Genomic DNA, 20813 nt, shown 5'->3' on the forward strand with positions numbered 1-20813 from the left:
AACAAGCTAGAATGGCATTTATGCCTGTGCTTGAAATATTTGTATATATGTAATATGTCACTAGCCGCAATTTTGATAATGTGTTCCACAAAGTACATGTCTGATGTTGCAAGGAGATGCGAGAAGGAAGTATTGTTCACTTGAATGCACTTCTTGTTCTGGTCATTGATACACATACCCATACTCTGCATTTCATTCACTATCTGTAATTTCTCTAACATATACTACCCTTATAATGTCTTTTTTATTTGCTCTCCACTTGGTGTCAGATAAACACTGTGCACTTATGGAAAAAGTCTACTTTAGATAGTTCAAACATGCCTGGCATTGTTGCTACTTACTTCTGTAAATGCACCTGACAGATGTCAAATTCTGTGCTACAAGGTGAAACTGAAGTGAATCAAGAGAAATGAATCACAGAGTTTGAATCCTGATTATAGAATATTTTGTCATAATCCGCAATATTTACTCTTCCATTTTTTCCAATTTTAAAGTACATTTGTTTTACACTTGGCAGTGCACAAACATGGTGCATTGCATAACAAAAAGTGAAAAAAATAGTTTAGGCTGTCTTAGAGAATTCAAACATGTCTGGCATCATTGTGAGGCTCCCAGCAACAGGGAGAGTATTTACTTTAGTAAATTCATTGGACAAATGTCAAATTCTGTGGTACAAGGTATAATTGAAGTGAATTGAGATAAGTAAGGCATATTGTTTGAGATCACATTATTTATTTTATTTATTTATTTATTTCCAGTTTGATAACCGGGGAGGTCCACTGGGCCCAGAGGGCCCGTTTTCAGTGGAGGCCTGGGGAGAAAAGCTCCATATTACATACAATTAAAACAAGCATAGAGTTTTACATTTAGGCCCGGGGAGAAAAGCTCCATATTACATGCAATTAAAACAAGCATACATTTATGCAATTATACATACAATTATAAATGTTTTAGAAAACAAATGTAAAATTATATATGGAGTTGTATCAAATTGAAAAGGTGCACAAAGAAAGGAAGAAAAAGGGGAACACAATTAACAGAGGGAAGGGATAGAGAGCTATGTACAATGTTTACGTGGTAACCATTCTTTAGATTCAGAGCAAGGCAGTTGTAGGAAATAAACAGCATGTGCATGAGGGAGTACATGTATAAGCGATATAAGGTGGAGTTAGGTAGGAAGAATGCAATTACATTTCCAGTTTTGGGAGAGGTAGGAGTGGAGCTGGGATATGAAGAGTTCGAAGCTTGTAGTGATTCTTAGCAGGGGTGGGAGGGAGTTCCATTTTTGGCTAATGAATAGGAAAGGAGAAACTGGCCAGGGGGACATTTTGGTTTATATACAGAAAGTAGATTTTGTTGGGCAGATCTAAGGGGTCTGTGCAGAGTGCAGAATGGTAAGGTATTAGTAAGAGCAGGGCATGCAGTACGTTTAAAGATTATTTTGTGGGCTGTAGTAAGTTGAAGGTAGACAAGGTGGTTAGAAAGCTTTAGCCACTTTAGCATGTGGAGAGAGGTGCAATGATGGGAGGAGTGTTTAGATTTAGTAGCAAATTTAGCAATTTTGTTGTAGCAGATTTCTAGTTTTGAGGTGATGGTAATAGAAAGATTGGTTAGAAGTGGAGCACCATACAATAGTGATGGTAGTAAATAGGTAGAAGCTAGAGTTTGCCTTGTAGATGGAGAGAGAAAGTGAGCATTCCTATATAACATACCTAGCTTCTGATGGTTTTTTTGATATTAAGTTGGACATGTGTATCGAATTTCAGGTGTTCGTCAATAATGACCCCAAGAAGTTTATCAAAGGGGACAACTTCTATAGTGAAGTTGGCATGGCTGATGATATTGAAGGATTGCTTGTCAAGTGTGACAGTGTTTGAGGGAGAAAAATGAAGGATTTTGGATTTATTGGCATTAAGTGAGAGATGGTTTTGAAGCATCCAGTGCTCAGTAGTTGTAAAGGCCAATTGGGTTTTTGCCTGGAGTTCAGTGAGACTAGTAGCAGAGCAGACTAAAGTGGAGTCATCTGCATATCGCACTATTTTAGTGTTAGGAATGGCGGTGTGAAAATCATTGATAAATACATTAAAGAGCATTGGTCATAGTATGGACCCCTGGGGAACCCCGGTAGGGGTAGGAAGGAAGGTTGAGGTACCAGTTTGCCATTTCACAGCCTGGGATCTGTTAGAGAGATAACTGTGGAACCAGGTAAGGCAGTTTTGAGAGAGATTAAGGTTAGAGAGATGATTCAGAAGGTGGATATGGGAGATCATATCAAATGCCTTGGATAGATTTAGGGCGATGGTGGAAACAATTTCTCCAGAGTCATGAGCAAGGTTTATTATGTCTAAAAAAGAGAGGAGAGCAGTTATTGTACTATGGCCAGGACGGACGCCATGTTGGGTAGGGGTAAGGAGTTCATTATTGATGAGGAAGGGCATGAGTTGGAGATGGATGCATTTTTCAAAGATTTTTGAGATTGGTGAAAGAATGGCTATGGGTCGGAAGTTAGAGATGTTATTATTTTTTCCTCCTTTGTGGAGGGGCAGGATAAAGGCTGCACGCCACAATTTGGGGACATACAATTCTTGTATGGATCTATTGATGAGAATGCTGATGGGGATGGCGATACCATCTGCAGGAAACTTTAGAAAGAGTGAGGGAATATTATCAGGGGTGTTGGAGCATGGCATAAGTTTAGAGAGAAGCTTTTTGATGTAGGAGGTTGATATGGGTTTTAGATAAAAAGTGGGGGAGGATTGGAAATGGGGGATTGAGGAGAGGAAGGGGCAGTTGGATTGAGTGGAGGGGAGGAGATGTGGTTGGGGAAGGTCTTAGTGAGTTCAGCTATAGAGTTAGTAAAAAAGGAGTTGAAGAGGGTAGAAATTTCTGTATCAGTTTTTTGTTGTCAGGACAGGGATTACTTTTGGTACCTGGATGCAAAAGAGAGTTAATGAAGTTCCAGAATTGTTTGGGATTTTTGGAGTGGGTAGACTGAAGTTTAATATAATATGATTTTTTTTTTATATTTTGTAACATGCTTTTTGGTTAGGTTGCAGAGTTGTTTATATTTTTGGAGGGTAACATGGTGTTTATTTTTGTCGTAAAGTTTCCAGGTTTTGTCTCTTTGTAGCATAATTGTTTTGGTGTCTTTAGTTAGCCATGATACGGAGTTAGGTTTTATTCGTTTTGTTCTAGGTGGGGCTTGAGTGTTTAGGATGCCCAGGAAGGTCATATTGAAGAAATTTATAGCTTTATCTAGTGGAAGAGTTTTTAGGTTGTCCCAATTCATTAGTTTAAGGGTTTCGGAGAATATAGAAGGGTTAAAATTTGTAAGATTATGAGTATGGGTATATTGGTGTTGGTGAGGGGAGGAGTGGGTAGCTCGGTGAATGATGGCTGGGAGATGGTCACTTATGGTGTCTGGTAATAAACCAGAGTATGAGATTTTATTAGGGTGGGAGACTATGATCCAGTACAGAGTGGACCCTGGGGGGTTGTTTCTATTAGGTCTGGTAATACCATTTATTAGTTGAGTGAAATTAAGAAGATTGATAGATAGGGAGGGATTGTTGTTATTGATTCTATTCCAGTCAATGTTCACATCACCTAATATGTGTGTCTCAAGCTTAATGTTAGTTGAGGCCCATAGAAGAATGTTTTCTAGAATGGTAGTATTATTTCCAGGGGGATATAGATGGCCATAACACAACTACTTTTATAGTTATTCAGTTTGAGAATTCCTATGACTAGTTCAGCATTGCTGAACTGAGGAATGGGGTTTTGGTAAGGACAGAGATTCAGTAGGCTAGTATAGATTAAGGCTACTCCTCCTCCTTTTTTATTTTGGCAGTCACATCTGAGTGCTTGAAAGCCAGGGGGTAAAATCTCAGAGTCAGTAATGTTAGGTTGTAGCCATGTCTCTGAGACTGCTACTATATCTGGTGTAATATGATTTAGCCAAGCATGAAAGAGTGCTATTTTGTTTTATACACTCTGGGTGTTAATGGTAATTAGCTTGAGGTATTTGTGGTTGGTAGTATTTGGAGAGATAGGTGGAGAGTGATTGCTATTAGTCTTTGGTCCAGGGTTGGGGTGAATGTCTCCTGCTAAGACAAGCCAGTTAGAGGAAGAGAGAAGCAGGATCTTTGGTTTGCAACTTATCATTTGTGGGAAGAAAAACATCACTTTTGGTGTAAGATGCTTTGTTGAGTAGGCTAGACATTTTAGCTTAAAATAGTGAAATGGGTTAGGTTGTACTAGTGAGGGGGATATGTTGTGAAAGTGGGACATGATGAGGTTGGGATGGGGGAGAGTAGTAGAGGTAGGGGTGGAAAAGAAGGGGGTAATTTGAAAGAGGAATAGGAGGTGGCATTGAAGACAGTTGTTAGGAGAAGAATGCTTATAGAAGAGATAAGAAATGTATGTGGAAGTGGAGAAGTCATTCTTAACTAGGGTAGAGTAAGTTAGGAGGAGGCAGCAGGATGATAGGTGAGTGATTAAGTGAAAGGGAATAGGAGTATAGCTGAGAGTACAGGAAGGAGAAGGATACAGATATGGGGAGGGATTAGTTAATTGATGAATACTGGGAGGGGGAGGAGTAGAGATAAGATTAGCTTAGGGGAGGAGATATAGGGTTCGAATAAATGTGAGTGTACTGGGGTGGGTGTGATTTGGGGGTAGGTGAGGGGAGCGTAGCTGGGCAGACCCAAAGGACAGACACAGCAGGATGGTGAGAAAGACAATCAGTAAAGTCGAGAGTAAGTATAGAGGAAGGTAAGCAGGGTGGTAGAAGAAGAGTTGTGTAGATGTTAGTAAAGAAAATAGAGAGGCTGTAGGATGAATACGGACTGGGATATGAGTGAAAAAGAAGAGGAGAGTGACAGACTAAGGGCTATAATTCAATAAGTAGAAAATAGTGAGAGAAAGTGTTAGAGACAGGTAAAGACTGACATCTAGTGGTCAGGAACTGACATAGCACATAGTGGTGACCACAGGAGAAGGCTGGAGGTAATAAGAAAATCAGAAAGGCTTGAAGAAAAATTTGCTACAAAAAGACTACGATAATGTGGGTAGAGGGATTCAGAGTAGAAGAAAGCAAAATAGAGGGGGGGTATGGCTGCTGGCTATTCTGGTGGGTTTACACTACAGACCTAGCAAGTTAGTCAACAATATCATATGCATGTTGAGGGAGGTAGAACCTCATTTGACATACTTTCTTTAGTTATCTTGGAGTACAGTTCAATGAATACTTTGGTTTCCCAAGATGGAGTAAGACAAACAGGGTATGGTAGTTGAATGTTGTTGGTCTTGGATGTCCAGTGGGGCATGACCAGTAGCAGAAAAGATTAGGTAAAAGTAGTGAGAACAGCTGGGGAAAACAAAATAAAGGGAGAAGATTGTAATAAAGAACGCACAGTGAATAACTGGAAAAGATGTAGGCTAGTCAACAAATTAAGAGCAATGCTGGTTCAAAACATGAGATATCAACAACAGGTGAAATGTCTTCTTGAACTAGACACAGCGATATGAACATTTACTACAGCAATTAAACGATACAGATTAATATAAAACATTGCAGCCACAGAGACATGAACATTTCATTAGTTAATAAGGTAGCTTAGTTTAAAAACATTGCATTTCGGGAGTAGGCATTTATAAAATAAAAAATAAAGCAGTTGCAGTTAAATCATTGTAGCTAGTTATCAGCATTAGGTAGAATTCCTTAAGGAAGATAGGCATAAAACATTTACACATTTCCCTTTCCAATGCGGATGACTGCATTGTAACTAGGGTTCCAAAATGTTAATATGCTATTCATGTTAGAGTGAAGCCAAGTAATGTGAACATTAATATAATACCGAGGAACACATGGGCATGTCTATTATCAGGCAAACACAGGATTAGGTGTATAGCTTTGCCTACATGCAGTGTTTTAGCTAAAAAGCAAAAAGTTCAGTTGCACCAGGGACAAAGCTGAGGGTCGGCAGGGCAAACTCTTAGCATGCTATGTCAGTGGATCCAAAAGAGGAAAACATGTTAGACATAGTAGTACAGTTCTCTTGTGTTTGAGTCAGGAGATAAATATGCTTCATAGTAAGGAATATATGCTGTGCAAGAGTACAAATCACCCAATTGTATTATGAGCGAATTTCAATCCTCAGCGTGGATAGTTTAGTAGGCTAACACTTATATGTGTTTAGCAGGATGGAGCCAGAGCCAATTACAGTACATTTACAGGATAAAATGTGCAGAGGAGCAAAAAGTGTTCCTCGTTGACTTTGGACAAACAATTTGAACAAAATACCTGTGCCAGGGTAGCAATAGCAAAGCAGAGCAATACTGTTGGGCTAATAGAAGGTTATTGTTGCAGGAAGAGCATGTGATACCAACACCAATTATTTGGAAGTGCAGTTAAGAATCCAAGTATTTAAATGGTTCTTTTCAGATGCGCGAAATGCGACATAGAGGGCATGTAAAACAAAAGTAATCAATGCGATAGACTGTAAGTGAAAGCAATCACAAAGCTGTGCTACAGATCACAACAGTAATGCAAGACATAAATATAACAAAAATAAGCAAAGCGATAAACAGAGTGGGAGCAATCACAAATCTGTGCTACAGAACACAACAATAACGCATGGCAAAAACATAGGTAATACAGAGAGAAAACAAATATAATTTGTAAAATGAAAGCACACTTACAATGTAAATAGAAGATAAAAGCCAGGGACACTCAGCAGCCACACGCTAGTAGGGGATTTAAAGATGGTGCAACCAGAAACTGGTTCCTTATGATAGGTTTGGGGTGGATGTAGTAGGGTAGGGGGGAGGAGTAAGTGGAGTAAGCAGAAGTTGAGCATGGAATAATTAGAGCTTTAGAGCAAATTTCAAGGTTCTATTAGGCAGGAAACGAGTAGGCAGTGGGGGAGATTGAAGAATTAGAGGTTTAGATCAGATTCCAAGGTTGTATTAGGCAGGAAACGAGTAGGCAGTGGGGGAGATGGAGAGAGAAAGTAAAGAAAAAGAGGGGACAATGCAGACTAAGACAAAGAGGAGAGTAAGTAAAGAAAAAGAGGGGACAATGCAGACAAGTAGGGCTAAGACCCAAAGGACTATCAGTCTATCACAATATTTTCTTTTTTATTTATCTTCATTTTAAGGTGCATTTGCTCTTCAAGTGGCAGCATGCAAACAAGGTACACTACCTAAAGAAAAAAGTGAAAAATTTGGTTTAGGCTGCCTTAAATAGCTCAAGCACATGTGATGTCATTGCTCTGTCTTCAGCATTCTGAATAGTACTGAGAGGAGAAATCCTAGCTGTCATAAAGCTATCTTTGTGGAACAAGGTGTAAGACCAATGACTTCTGAGAAATAATACAGGCTATTAAGGGTTTAAAATCTAGCTTCCAGATACTCTTTTTAGAAAAGGTGTAAGACACAAGTTCAGAAATTTTTGAATAGGAGTGTAACTGTTAAGAAACTTGATAATGTTACACCTGTTTTTTGCAAGCAATGTGCTAGTAAGTCTTGCATAATTAAAATTTACTTGTTGGAATATATGACTAATGTTTCGAATATATACACAATTTAATGTATGTCTACCTTCCTTGACATGACAATGAATATATCTTATATAAAGATCAATTGCATATGTCTGATGGGCACAATACATTTTTGCAATCATCATGATTCATCACATATTCCACCTATGTATTTAGAATCCTTATGTCTTCTGTAGTATGTGTGTAGCATAAACTGGCCTGTCTTGATCATCACGTTTAACTACATCCATGTGAACCATAATACTTGCAGTAAGAATGACCTTTACATAGGAAAGCATTCCAAGTCATAATTACATCCTGACAAATATAGGTCTCGCTGAAGTGTATCTCCATTCCTTCAGATATCAATAAATGTCAACTTTCCATGGTACAAAGTTAGATTTTCTGTGGCAATCGCAGTTAATACAGTCAGTTGCACCTTTTGCCTCTCTTAGCCCATGGGTTCGATTCCCACCTGTTACAGTAATATTTTGGCAATGGGTAAGCCCCAAACTGCTAATATGTCAGAATTCAGCCATCTTTCACCTTCCAAACTGCAACCTTCAAAAGCCATGCCATTATGCATTCCATTGTTGAACACTGGACCTTCTGATAATGGGTGGAGCATCACTTTTGGCACAGCTCAATGATTTATTTCACACCTTTACTGCAAGCTGCAGTAGGGGGTGCCGACATGTCTGCCAAGTGATACATCTGCTTACAATCATGCAAATGCAATTATCAAGGCTGTGCATGTTTGTGCAATACCAGTGACACATGACATCTGAATTAGGAACCAATTCAGACATAGTTTGTAAGCTTGACTTTTGCAAATATGGCTAGCAAGGGAGAGAATGGTGCCAAATGTACAGCACAACGGGGGGGGGGGGGTGTTGAGGAGTCCAGATTATTTGTGGTACTCCTTGTGAAATGCTACAGCTGTAGGCTGCTGCAGGTGGACTATATCAGATATCAGTATAAGGGTAAGGCTTGGAATAGCTTAGCCAAGGCAACTGGCATTCCTCGCAATGGGGAACAATGTTGTCACCACCACAGTGACCTTAAAAAGCAGAAGCATGACCTCCTAAGCCAATCAAAGGCTGAATTTAGGACTGAGAATACCTCCAGTTATGTAAGTATAATGACCCATAACCTGTCTATGATATGGCAGCAGTTATCTAGCCAGCCAATGCACTTCCTCATTATGCTTTCATATTTGTTCTCTACAGCTGCAGAGAAGATTGCTGCAAACTGTGAGGTGAACCAGGAGAAATTGACTCACTTCAGACAGACATTGAATCAAGTAAAAATTAAAGCCTTAATATTATTTTCATTCCCTAAAGCACTAGCATCTTTAGCAGGAATACTTCATCATTCATCTCAAGCATACATGCATTCCACAATAAGCATTGCTTCTTGCATGAGGCAATTAGTATACCGGCTTTATTGTATGTGGGTTCAGGGCACACAAGCAGCATTTCTTTTGGTTAACTGATATAATTGATAATTATTTATAAGATTTTAACACTAGTCTGTCAGGAAGAATTATATTATGGTAATTGTACTTACATAGCTAGAATGCATAATCCCAGTTTATCACAGTAAAATAAAGACAGCTGTTTCTTATATAAGAGCAGTGATATTTGCTTATTTAATAACACATAAAAACCTTTCCACCAGATATGGATGTTGCAAAGATGTGCAATAGTAAATTATTACAGTCATGTATGTATTGCTAAATAAAAGTTTGTTTAAAGTATACTGTACTGTTACATGACATATATTTAATTATCTCTTATTTTTTGTCTCCCCCACCCTTATCACTTTTTTTGGGGAGGGTTACAATTTATTAACAATCTGCTGTTTGCATAACTTGTTGATGAAAATTAATGATCAACAGCACAGAGAGGTACACTGACCACTGCGACTCGGTCCGCCATATCTCCACAGATGGCAGCAAAGACACCCAGCACTTCAGGGTCACAACCTGTCAGTGTTGCCTCCACAACACAAGCATTACCCGCTCCAAGTACATCAGGTAGCTCTGTTCTAGCTGCTGGTGCAGTGCTACCCTCCAGGAACAGAAGCAGTGGAAGTGCTGAGTGTGTCACCTGGCAGGAGCTGACAGAGCTGGTGGAAGATATAATAGAGAGGGCCTTGGTGCATATATTGGCAGGATTGAAAGGGTCCTGTGTCACATTGTAAAGACAATGCCACATCTGGCATTGACCCAGAGAGGTGCTGTAGAAGACAGTGATGACAGTCTTTTTTCATGCTGGATGTAGGTGTGCCTTCAATATACACTACCTATCCCCAAACATGGTGAACCCAAGCCTTTTGTCTTTATTACCACCCCTGTCTCTCTTGTATGTCCTGTATGTTTGTGGATGTTTCCTAACCTACCCTACCTACCTGACCCTACCATTCCTAAGCACTTTTTCCAAAATTCCTCTCTCCCCAAAAAAAAAAAAATGGGTATCTGTCCCATAAAAAAATACACCACTTCACCTATGTGTCATCCTGACAAAATTAATTTGGCCCAGTTGGCCATACAACAATACAACATTATTCCATTTTTGTCACCCACCACTGGTGTGGTTATGCTGGAAAGTCATAAAATTGAGTGTATAATTCTACATTATCAAGAATAAGTAGATAGCTAAAGTGTTCTCCCACCACCATCTGGTAAATTCTTGTATTCTTTTCCCTTTGCGCTAGTCTTTGCTTGTCAACCCCATCTTCACCACTGCCCTATCCACCAATTTTTCATACATTTAATCTGGTGAAAATTTGATTCATACATATACATAAAAAACACATAGCCAGAAATGGCCCATGAAAAAGCCTTCACTATATTTCTTTGGCATTTGCCCAGAGTTTGTATGCTGAGTGAGAATGAATGCCTAGTAACTTCTTATTGCAAAACTGAAGATTTCAGTTTAATCTACAGTGCTCCAGTTACTGTTGTGTAAGTGTGCTTAAATTCATTTACTATGGGAATGCAAAGTAAAGCCATACTAAAGACAGTAATGTAATATTTATTAGGCTGTTGGATGTATTAAAGTAAGAGCTCTTATGTGGCATAATTAACCTGTTTGTAGACTGATTTTTTTACATAGTTTAATGGATTTGATTACAGACATATGTCAGTTAATTACTTCATGACAGTTCATATTCCTATCATGTATTTAATTGCAAATATCTGCACATAATGGGTCCCATTCACATGGTCGATATTTCAGATTGCCGAGACCATATGATTGACATTCGAAATGTCGACTATGTGGAACCAGCATCTCCCTACAGTGCGGAATGGAAATATTTCCATCTTCCGCACTGTAGTGCAATCTCAGAGTTGATATATTTAAGTTCCGGGGGGGCAGAGTGCAAGAGGATGGAGCCCCCCTGCTAGCCGCATGAAGGTAAGTTTTGTTTTTTTTTTTTTTTGTTATTCCAAGGTCATTTCAAATGTCAATCATGTGGTCTCGGCCATATGGTCTTCAACATTCTGAAATGTCACCCATGTGAAGAAGATCCCATATAACACATTTACATAACATAAAATGGGAACAGTGCAGCAAGACATCTTTTTCAAAACCTTTAGAGCTCCAGCAGGGAGACCTAGTAAGCCATCCTTATCCTAGTTAGGTATTCATGTTTATTACACTCTCCCACCTCTTATTTGTACTTAGAGCAATCAGTTTATGGTACAGGGCAGATTAATAATGATTTAATAAGTAAGACTAAAATACCATACAGATGTTACTCCATGTCCTACAAAATATATTTGCACTATTCCTCTCTGCATCTGTCTCTAGCTCTCTTTGTTCAGACAGTTAATTGTTCTCACAGGCCAATTATCCATAATTTTACAGTAACATCCACTCTGACACTCACTGATGAGGTCATCCTGAAAAAACTTTTCCATGAAAATCAGACTTCCCCTGTGACTCTTTCAAGTATTACAGGGCTCTCTAGGTTGTGTAAACTAGATAGGTAGGAGGTTTGATACCTGTCATGAAAAACATGTATGTGTGTTTGTGTGTGCATGTGTGTAATGCTTGTTGTCATCATCTCCACTGCATCCGATATATTTCAATGTTAACGCAGCTCCCTTATAATAACTTTTATGGATCAACTTTTCTGTTTATGGAAACATCCTGTATGAAACACTGATGAGGTCATCTCGACAAATGTGCAATCTCTCCCATGAGAGTCAGACTTCTCCTGTGATGCTCTTGAGTATTACAGTGCTTTCTATAGTGCGTAAACTCAATGGAGAGAAAGTTGGATACCTATCATGGAAAGTTTGTGTACATGTGTGTGTGTGTATATCTCTTAGTGGTGTATCCACTTCTCCTGAAATAAACCCATTTAACTGTTCTCACAACTCCCTTATCCCTAATTTTACAGTTATATCCACTCTAACACACATTGATGAGGTTGTCCTGATAAAAGTGCAATCTTTTCTACAAGAGACAGACTTCCCTGTTGCACTTGCAAGTATTACAGTGCTTTCTATATTGTGTAAACTTGATAGGTAGAAGATTCAATATCCAACATGGAACATTTGCATGTATGTGTGTGTGTGATGCTTGTTGCTGTCTTCATTTCTCTTGCATTGTATGCATTTAAATGTGTACACAGCACTGTTATAGCAACTTTTATGGAAACATCTGGCATGAAACACACTGATGACGTCATCCTGATAAAAGTGCAATCTCTCCCATAAGAGTCATACTTCTGTGGTGATTGCAATTAATACACTGCTCTCTAGATTGTGCAACCTAAATAGGTAGTTGATTCAATACCCAACACGGTAGAATTGTATGCATGTATGCGGATGTTTAGAGTTAGGCAAGCATGCATTCTTTCAACTTATACTCTGGATGCATTTTTTAAACACAAAGATGACTGCACCATCCCCTAAGTCCACCTTTCACATCCACAACATCATTGCTTCATATTGGTGTACCTATGCATACTGCTTGCAATGTAATGATTACAATTTTCTATGCATTATATAAAGGAAGCTGCTTATTCAGGCAATATTATATACACAAATGTGTACTTTACTGCTTATAATAACAGGATCAAGGAATGAAAGATAGACAATTAATGCTTTCAGAGGGGATGTGATGCAGATATTTGTTAAGTGGGGAGAGGTGAGAATGTTTCAATTCTTCCAAAGGGATGTGTTTTGTGTGGCATCAGTAAGAGCACAAGATTCCAACATTATATTGTCTGCCTACACCCCTGGTTCAACACACTGACGAGGTCATTGTCCTGCAAGTGAACTGAGGTTATTTGAATATAAAGCATTCCCTGTGGTGCCTGAATGTGTGACACTGTTTTTAATAATGTGTAAATACCTAAGTGGATGTTCAAATACAGTAGTGCTGAACTTCTGCAACTGTGACTGCCAATGGAGTTATGTTCTACACACATATGTAGTGGCAACTTTTACAAGCACTAATTGCTTGTGAAACTAATTTTACCAGATAATTCTCATTGGCAATACACTGCTGATGTCATCACTTCATAGATGTTATGTATCTCAATTGTATTCAATAATCTGGCCTGGCTCTGGCTTGTGATAATGTGGTGCAGAGATGTTGTAAGTGGATAGGTAGGTGGTTTGATTCAGTCACTGCTTCAATAGTGTGACAGTTATTACTGTCATATACCATTGGCCACGTTACTTATTATGGGATAGAATTACACTGTCACTCTGTGACACTAGCAAAGCCAAGAATCACCAGGGAAAATAACATTTTATAGACACAATTTCAGTATGTCACATTTGATGTGCTCATTCTCCTGTGTTGCATGACATTGATAGTGTGCTTTGTACATGGTGTAACTATATATACAGGAAGATGGAGTCGAGCTGTGGGTGTATCCTTCACCTCATGCTTTGTATAATATTATGCAAAATCATATATGATGTGTGGATCTACAGTGTTATTGTGCACTTCAAACACATTTTAGCCTATACATCCAGCTTATAAACAGTGGTGATGTCATCCATTTAACTGTGCATTGTCTCAGTTGCACCTCAACATGGTCATGTGGCTCTTGCAATTCAGGCAATGATGTTGTGTTTGTGATCTTAGGTAGCTGGGTGGTTATCTCATATCCATCTATTACTGCTCAGAGTATATTTTGCCAGTGTTACTGTGACTGTGCAAGACCCTAACACTGCTGTCATGCATAATGGCTTTGTGCACATGTACATGTTGATCCCTGCTACTAAGAATAATGACAGTTTGTCACATATTGATGCTTTTATTCAGAGAAATGATGACATTGGCTTCCATGTTATTTACTTAACATATGTAGGAAGTATTATCCTCTGGTATGGGGGAATGAGACAATATGTTGTCTGCTGATGATGTATTACAGCGATCACAGGCACACATATCCTTTGCAGAAAGAACATAATGTCATGCTTTCAAATGACCACATATGTCACACTTTTAGTGACATTTCTACAGTATGCATTCATCCTTGGAAATATCCATGTATTGTCTGCTGTCAGAGGCTCAAGTTTTCCAACACCCAAATTCATTGCCTGTTAGCATTGTTGGGCCTTACATTGTAATGCATAATTGACATAGACCACAGTGGTAATGTGTCCATCGACATTGTGATAGACCTCCATAATCCCTATCTCAGAGATTGTTTACCACATGTAGATATGATTTAATTATTTAGCACACGTAGGTTACCATAACAGGTGAAAGACTTCCACTACGGCTCTTGTGGTTCACCCGGATGTTAACAGTCAGTAGAGCCACATTGCTTGCTGATCAATTCTTGACAGGGCAGCATTATATGAATGTACTGCCATTACATAAACACCATTGTATCTGTTTCTGTTATCCATTTTTATGTTGGACAATGACATATCATCAGATATTATCACATGGCATTGCAATGCTTATTTGGGGCATGTCATGCTGTGACTGCTCCTGTAGCTCCATGCATTGACTACTGGCATTTATAGCATACCTACACAGATATACTGGTGTTCACTTTTGAGATGGAACGTGTACTACATGAAGGAAACAGCTTCCTTGTCAAAGAATCAGTCATATAGTAATGCTCAGTGTGTAGCTCATTTCTGGCATCCTGACTAAATCTGGTTGTTCATATGATATCCATACTTCTTGGATTGACAAACACATTCATTTCAATTAATTGTGACAGCCTCCACTGGCATCTGATGTGGCACATGCAGTCAATATAGGTGGTTGGAGGGTGCCTTGTATAATAGGCAGGGGTTTGACTCTGGTAATATCTATGTCAGACCACACTCATTTGCCACATTTTTTATGTGTGTCATACCAGGTACTTTATCACTACATCTTAGACGGTATGATAATACTGTTTGCCTTTCAGGGGGTGTTCTTCCTTGCATTATCGATATCGGTATGTCTGTGGTGCTAATGATCATTATGCATTTCTCAGACATCTGTTTAGGCATGGGTTCTGAATGGACATTCTGCAAATGTTTCTTAGGTCATTCCTTACTTATATGCATTACCTATTCACAAGATATTTATGCTTTGTATCCTGCAAACATGTCTTTAATACTGTCAATCTTTCTGTCACAATACATGGCTTACTGGCAGATGTGTGATTCTGTAAATGTGTCATCCTGTATGGAATGCAGGCTGACCATCAGGAATTGTTATTGATCTTCTATTATAATACTTTCTGCTGTGTCACCACTTGAATTGCTGCTTTGTTACTGTTGATTGTAAGTGAGCATGCCCAGTATTAGTATGTCAGACAAGTTTGCAAATCAACAATGGTAAATCTGGGCCTCTCACATGTCATCTGCTCAATCTTAAACTTGGTCAGTTATGTATGTTGTCTGTTATTAGAATGCCATGTATCATTTACATAAACATACATTTGCCTGTCTATTACCTACTCGTAGTTGATGAAACCCTTTCCTATTGGTGCCACTGTCATTTTTTTGCATAAACGTGTATTTCTGAGTCACTTAACATTACAGCTGCAAGGTCCTTTTTTCTTGTATTTACATGGTGAGATGGATAATACATCGGTGCTGTCAACTTTCATACATCAATTCACTGTATGTCTGCCTTATATGGATGTGATGCCCCTCCTCTGGGCCAGTGATCAATGAGCCTTGATCCTCACCACTGACACTGGTTGGGAACGTTCACTGAGAAAAAAATTAGACACATACAATATTTTCAGATGCAGCTCTCTGCACCAAGTACAATTTCCTTTAAGGGCACACAGGGAATGCACACTCCAGTCCTGGGGCTGGGCTTTCTCTCCAGGCCCCAAATAAGACTCTCTACTAACTCAGCTATAGAGTTAAGTCCTTAGCCGGGTGTTCCAAGCCACGTCCTCTACTTCCCTTTCTGTGAAATCAGTGCTGTGAGTGTCCATGTTTAAAGTAGATCACACACACACTCTCTATGAAATTTGATTTTCACACACACACACACACACACACACACACACACACACACACACACACACACACACACACACACACACACACACACACACACCTGGGAAAGGATGGCACAAATTACTCGCTTTGCCACCTCTACCCAGACTATAAGGTAGATAAAATGTTACCAAAACACTCCAAAGCCAGCTATTCTAAGGCTTTTACCAGAGTGCCCAATTACTCTTAGTAAAATTAATACTTATGCAAATGGTAATGTTCAACCAATCAGCAAGATTTTCATGATCGTGCAGCCACAGTGCTACTAAATAAATGCAAGTACTCTCAAAAGTTATAATATTTTCTAAAAGACCAGGCACAATGAAAGGTTTAGATATATTTAATAATAAATACAAAAAACATGAAAATACTGAATATTTATTTACAATAAACACCAGAGTTTCAGTTCACCGGAAATATAAAAAAAAAACACAGATGGAAAGACTCAGATATATACAGAAACACATTTAGCTAATCTCACTATATTTTCCTAACTGACTGAAAAATTACTATTCCCTGGTTACTTACTAAAGCAAGGCAAGATGAAGTCAGATGAGTGTCTCTTGTCAGGTCTAATAAAGTATCTCTATTACATCTGCAACTAGTATTCAAATGCAATTTCAGTTCTGGCTACAGAATGATATCACATCCAATCACCTGACTCTGTGGTTCCCACACTACCCTATCACTATCAACTGAGCCAGGATTTGGCACAGATGTGTCACAATACACACACACAGAACTTTGCAAAGGCTTAATACAGCATCTGGAAGCTATAAAACCATTCCAACACTTCTGCCTTTCCTGCAGGAAGGCTTTTCACAGACATTGCACCTCTGGCTGCATTTAGACATGTGAGATAAAATCTTTATGGCCTACATAAAGTTATTTAATTTCAGGCTATTTGTCTTAAGGTTAGCTGGGCTGAGCTTAACCCCTTCCCTTCCAGCATCCTCTGTTAAAATATATACATTTCAGCAACAAAAACTATAAATAAATAAATAAGGTAACCCAGTCACCAACACGATAAACAACCTTGAAATTAGACAGTATGATGACCCAGAAGGTAAAACAATAAAGCATAGAACCAAAGCTGCCACAGGAAACAGAAGTTTAATCCACAAGCCACAAACAGTTCACATAAACGCCTCCAAATACACAGTACGTTTTTGTTTCTCCTACTTCATCAGATGTGGGCTGCTTCCAAAGCTAACACCTTTTATAGTGCTCTATAATGTATCTTCTGTCCTTGTAAACTGTTATCTCAAGTCAACCATTTAATTAACATGTATATCACAACTACACTCCCCTTTGTTGCAATGCAGCTTTAAGTCCCTACCCACATCCTTTATCAGCATGGCCGTTATTATTTGTGTGCATACCTGTGGGATTGACATTAACAGTAATTATCATGACATCAGTCGTATAGGTTGTATGTTAAAAATGCTTCTTATACACTTTAATCACATTTGCCTGAGGTATATGGGTACACTTTAATAATTTCTCCTCTACAACATTACTAACTCATTATATCACATTTTTGTGTGATAATTCCCTGATTTCTCTTCCCATCTGAGCACTGCCTATATACAATACGTTCCATTTATCATGTGTGCTGCTGCTTGCAAGCATCTTTCCATGGCCATGAACACTATTGCTGGCCAAGAAAGAGCTTGCTTCCTTGAATATGCAATAACCAGCAAGCATATTCGATTAGCACTGCTGCTCATCTCACTAACATGCTTACATTGTGAAGCAGCACCTACACAATTATTAATGGATCCCAAGGATTACTTTTCAAATCGATAATTGCATTTGGTTACATTATAAGCAATATTTATATTCTGGTGATGTTATAATTCTTTTGTCTATCATTTACATTAAGGAAACATTTGGATAATATAGCATATACCCATAAAGAAACTGGAATTTCTTCTTATGAGGACAGCTTCAGTTCCACATTGAAACATTTTATACAACAAACGTGGCAAACAGCAGAGTGACTATATAACAACTGGTTAAACAATATCCAAAGTGAACAATATGTACGAACAACATATGAAGCTAAAAATATGATTAAATAGCAGATGATTTACAATATGTTAATGTTACAGCTGTGGCAATGAACATTAGGGAAAGTTTATGTCTCTAATGCAAAGAATTCCACTCGTTACAGAATATGAAAATGGTTATATGAGCAACTGATATACTTGTAAATAACCAGACAGGTTACTTTACACACTTATAACAATTTAATGCAGTGCATTGAGTGCTATAGTTTCCCTTTTATGTGAATTTTATTTAGACAAATCAATGCATTCGGTGCAAGGATGGTAACACTAATACAGTTCAATAGCTACTATAGATGTACATTTATGAATGTCATGTATACAAATAATTGCATTCCGTTCAAAAATACTAGCACTATAAACTTACATATTTATACTGGTCACATATCTATAATTGTGAAAATGCCTGTGCATTGCTGAGTACAGTGTGACTTTCAATAAGATAGATTAGACACCCATTATCTAATCAAACATGATATTTGTACTTATATTTGCCAGTGAAGTGTGCTTTCAGGAGTTTTTGAAATTAGCTTTTTTTTGTATTTCATCTGGTATAGTACTCCATGCTATGGAGGAATTTTATAGAAGGCTGTTTCTGTTGTGGCCCTGGAATTTGTGTCTTGTTTCCTGCAGGGTACCTTGAATTCTGAAGTTTGTTGGGGTTTCTGCCTAGTAGTGTAATTTTAAAGGTGGGTAATAGCATTCATTGAACCGTTTGAAAGTTCATAATGTGCTTGTGCCTCAACTGGCCTTAACTTCTTCCTGGTCCTCTTCAGAAAACAAGCCTGTCATGCACCAGTTGGACTTTCCCAATAAACAAATGCTAACAGCTTAATACAATACTACTATAAAATTTTACATATTAGAGATAAAATGCTAATCAGTATAACCCAATAATCTAATATTGTAGGTGACTCTCTATATTCAAATAGCATAGCTAAACTATGAACCACATCCCACTATCACTAAAATCCATTCTGAATTCAAATTCATTTGAAACACAACTAAAACTTCACCTATCAGATCAATGTATCTGCTCCTGTACATCTTTGTGATAAAATCCACTGTTATCTTTAGCTGGACATATTGTCTACCAACACCTCTTTAGATGCCCAATGCCTAACATCTACTAATATGCAAGTATCTTTTATACCATAAAAGTTTGCATTTATTTTATATGAATTCAACTGCATCAGCAAATGAATGTGTAATTGCTAATGTATTTTACTTAATGTTTGTCCATGTATATCACTGTTTAAAAATATTTGTAATATGTTGGAGCTTTTCTCTCCGAGCCTCCAATGAAATGTTTCTTTTGACTAAACCAAGCCAGACAAACTCTGTAAACAAAAGCAAAAGAAAATAAATAACTATGAAGAATGAAATATATTGCTCTCAGCTGTTTGAAGGCTAGCAATATTGTTTGAGAATTTAGACAAACTAAAGGTAGGCTATACTTGAGACATCAATAAATATATTTTTGGTTTGAGTTTTGGTAGTAATCTGTGTGACACTTCTAGTTGCTTTAGAACTTTGCCACCCTGTTGTTCTACATGTCACACTAGGGATAGCTTGCTAGCTAACATAACCCACACTTTGTAGTTAAGTAAGGGTATTGACATTCCTTCTAAATATTCAATATTTAAAGGCTGAATTAGTACAGGACTGAGCTCCTGTTATTATGGCAACAGGCTTCAGAATTAACAGTAAGATTATTAGAAGTGAGCCAATTTCATATCTGGGCAAAATCGTTTTGTAACTGCTTAGTTAGTGCATTGTGTGATTTTAGGCTGTTTTATAAAAAACAAAATACAACATCATATACCTAGATTGTGTAGTTGATATCTGAGAGCTCATAAAGTAGAATATTGATAAACAGAGAAAATAGTAGGAGTCCCAGCACTAAGCCAATCGGTACTCCTTTTGTTCTACAATGAGGCTCCGAAATAGCACTGTTAAGGCATGCTACAGAGGTCTTGTTGTTGAGTTAGTTTTGGAACAAATAAAATACTTTATAAGGAAAGTCAGTTTTTCCCAACTATTGAAGATGTAGTAGGTGATTCTTAGTTTCAAAGGCTTGATCAATGACTATGAAAATGGTTTCCATGGTTCCATAGTCTTATATCATTGGTTAGCTAACGTATATAGTACTGTAATGTAACTGGGATGGAATACATGCTGCTTGTCTGTGAGTATCTCATATATTTGACAGCCTAGTAAAAGCCTGTAGATTAGTTTTTCTAGATGTTTGCGCACAGGACAAGAGCTGGAAAATAAATGGTAGTCGGTGTCTGTGGTAGGAGTACCTACCTCAGGGGAAGGGCAATATTAATGAGTGTTTAATTGGGTAGAATGGCTTTACCAGTGAGGCTGAGATAGAATATATGATTCAATTGGTGGTTTAGAATTGTACTACCTATTCTCAGCAATTTGGGGTATAATTTATGGATGTCAGGGCTTTAATGGTAGTCTGTTCTAGTTGTTCCTGAATGGCTTTCTGGAAAGGTTCTAAATTAGATGTGGGAATAGGAAATGCATTTGCTCAGAGGGGTTTAAGGGATACAAGTTTATAGTGACATAACTGTTTAGCTGTATTGCTTGCTTTGTGCTCATAGATTGTGTAAGCTGGGGGCTATAATAAGTTAATTTATTATGTGGCTAGCTGTAGGAGACGAAGCAGTTTATATATATTACTAACTAAAGGAA

The sequence above is a fragment of the Protopterus annectens genome, chromosome 1.part0, assembly GCF_019279795.1.
Source record: "Protopterus annectens isolate FY-2018-M chromosome 1.part0, PAN1.0, whole genome shotgun sequence".
NCBI lineage: Eukaryota > Metazoa > Chordata > Ceratodontiformes > Protopteridae > Protopterus > Protopterus annectens.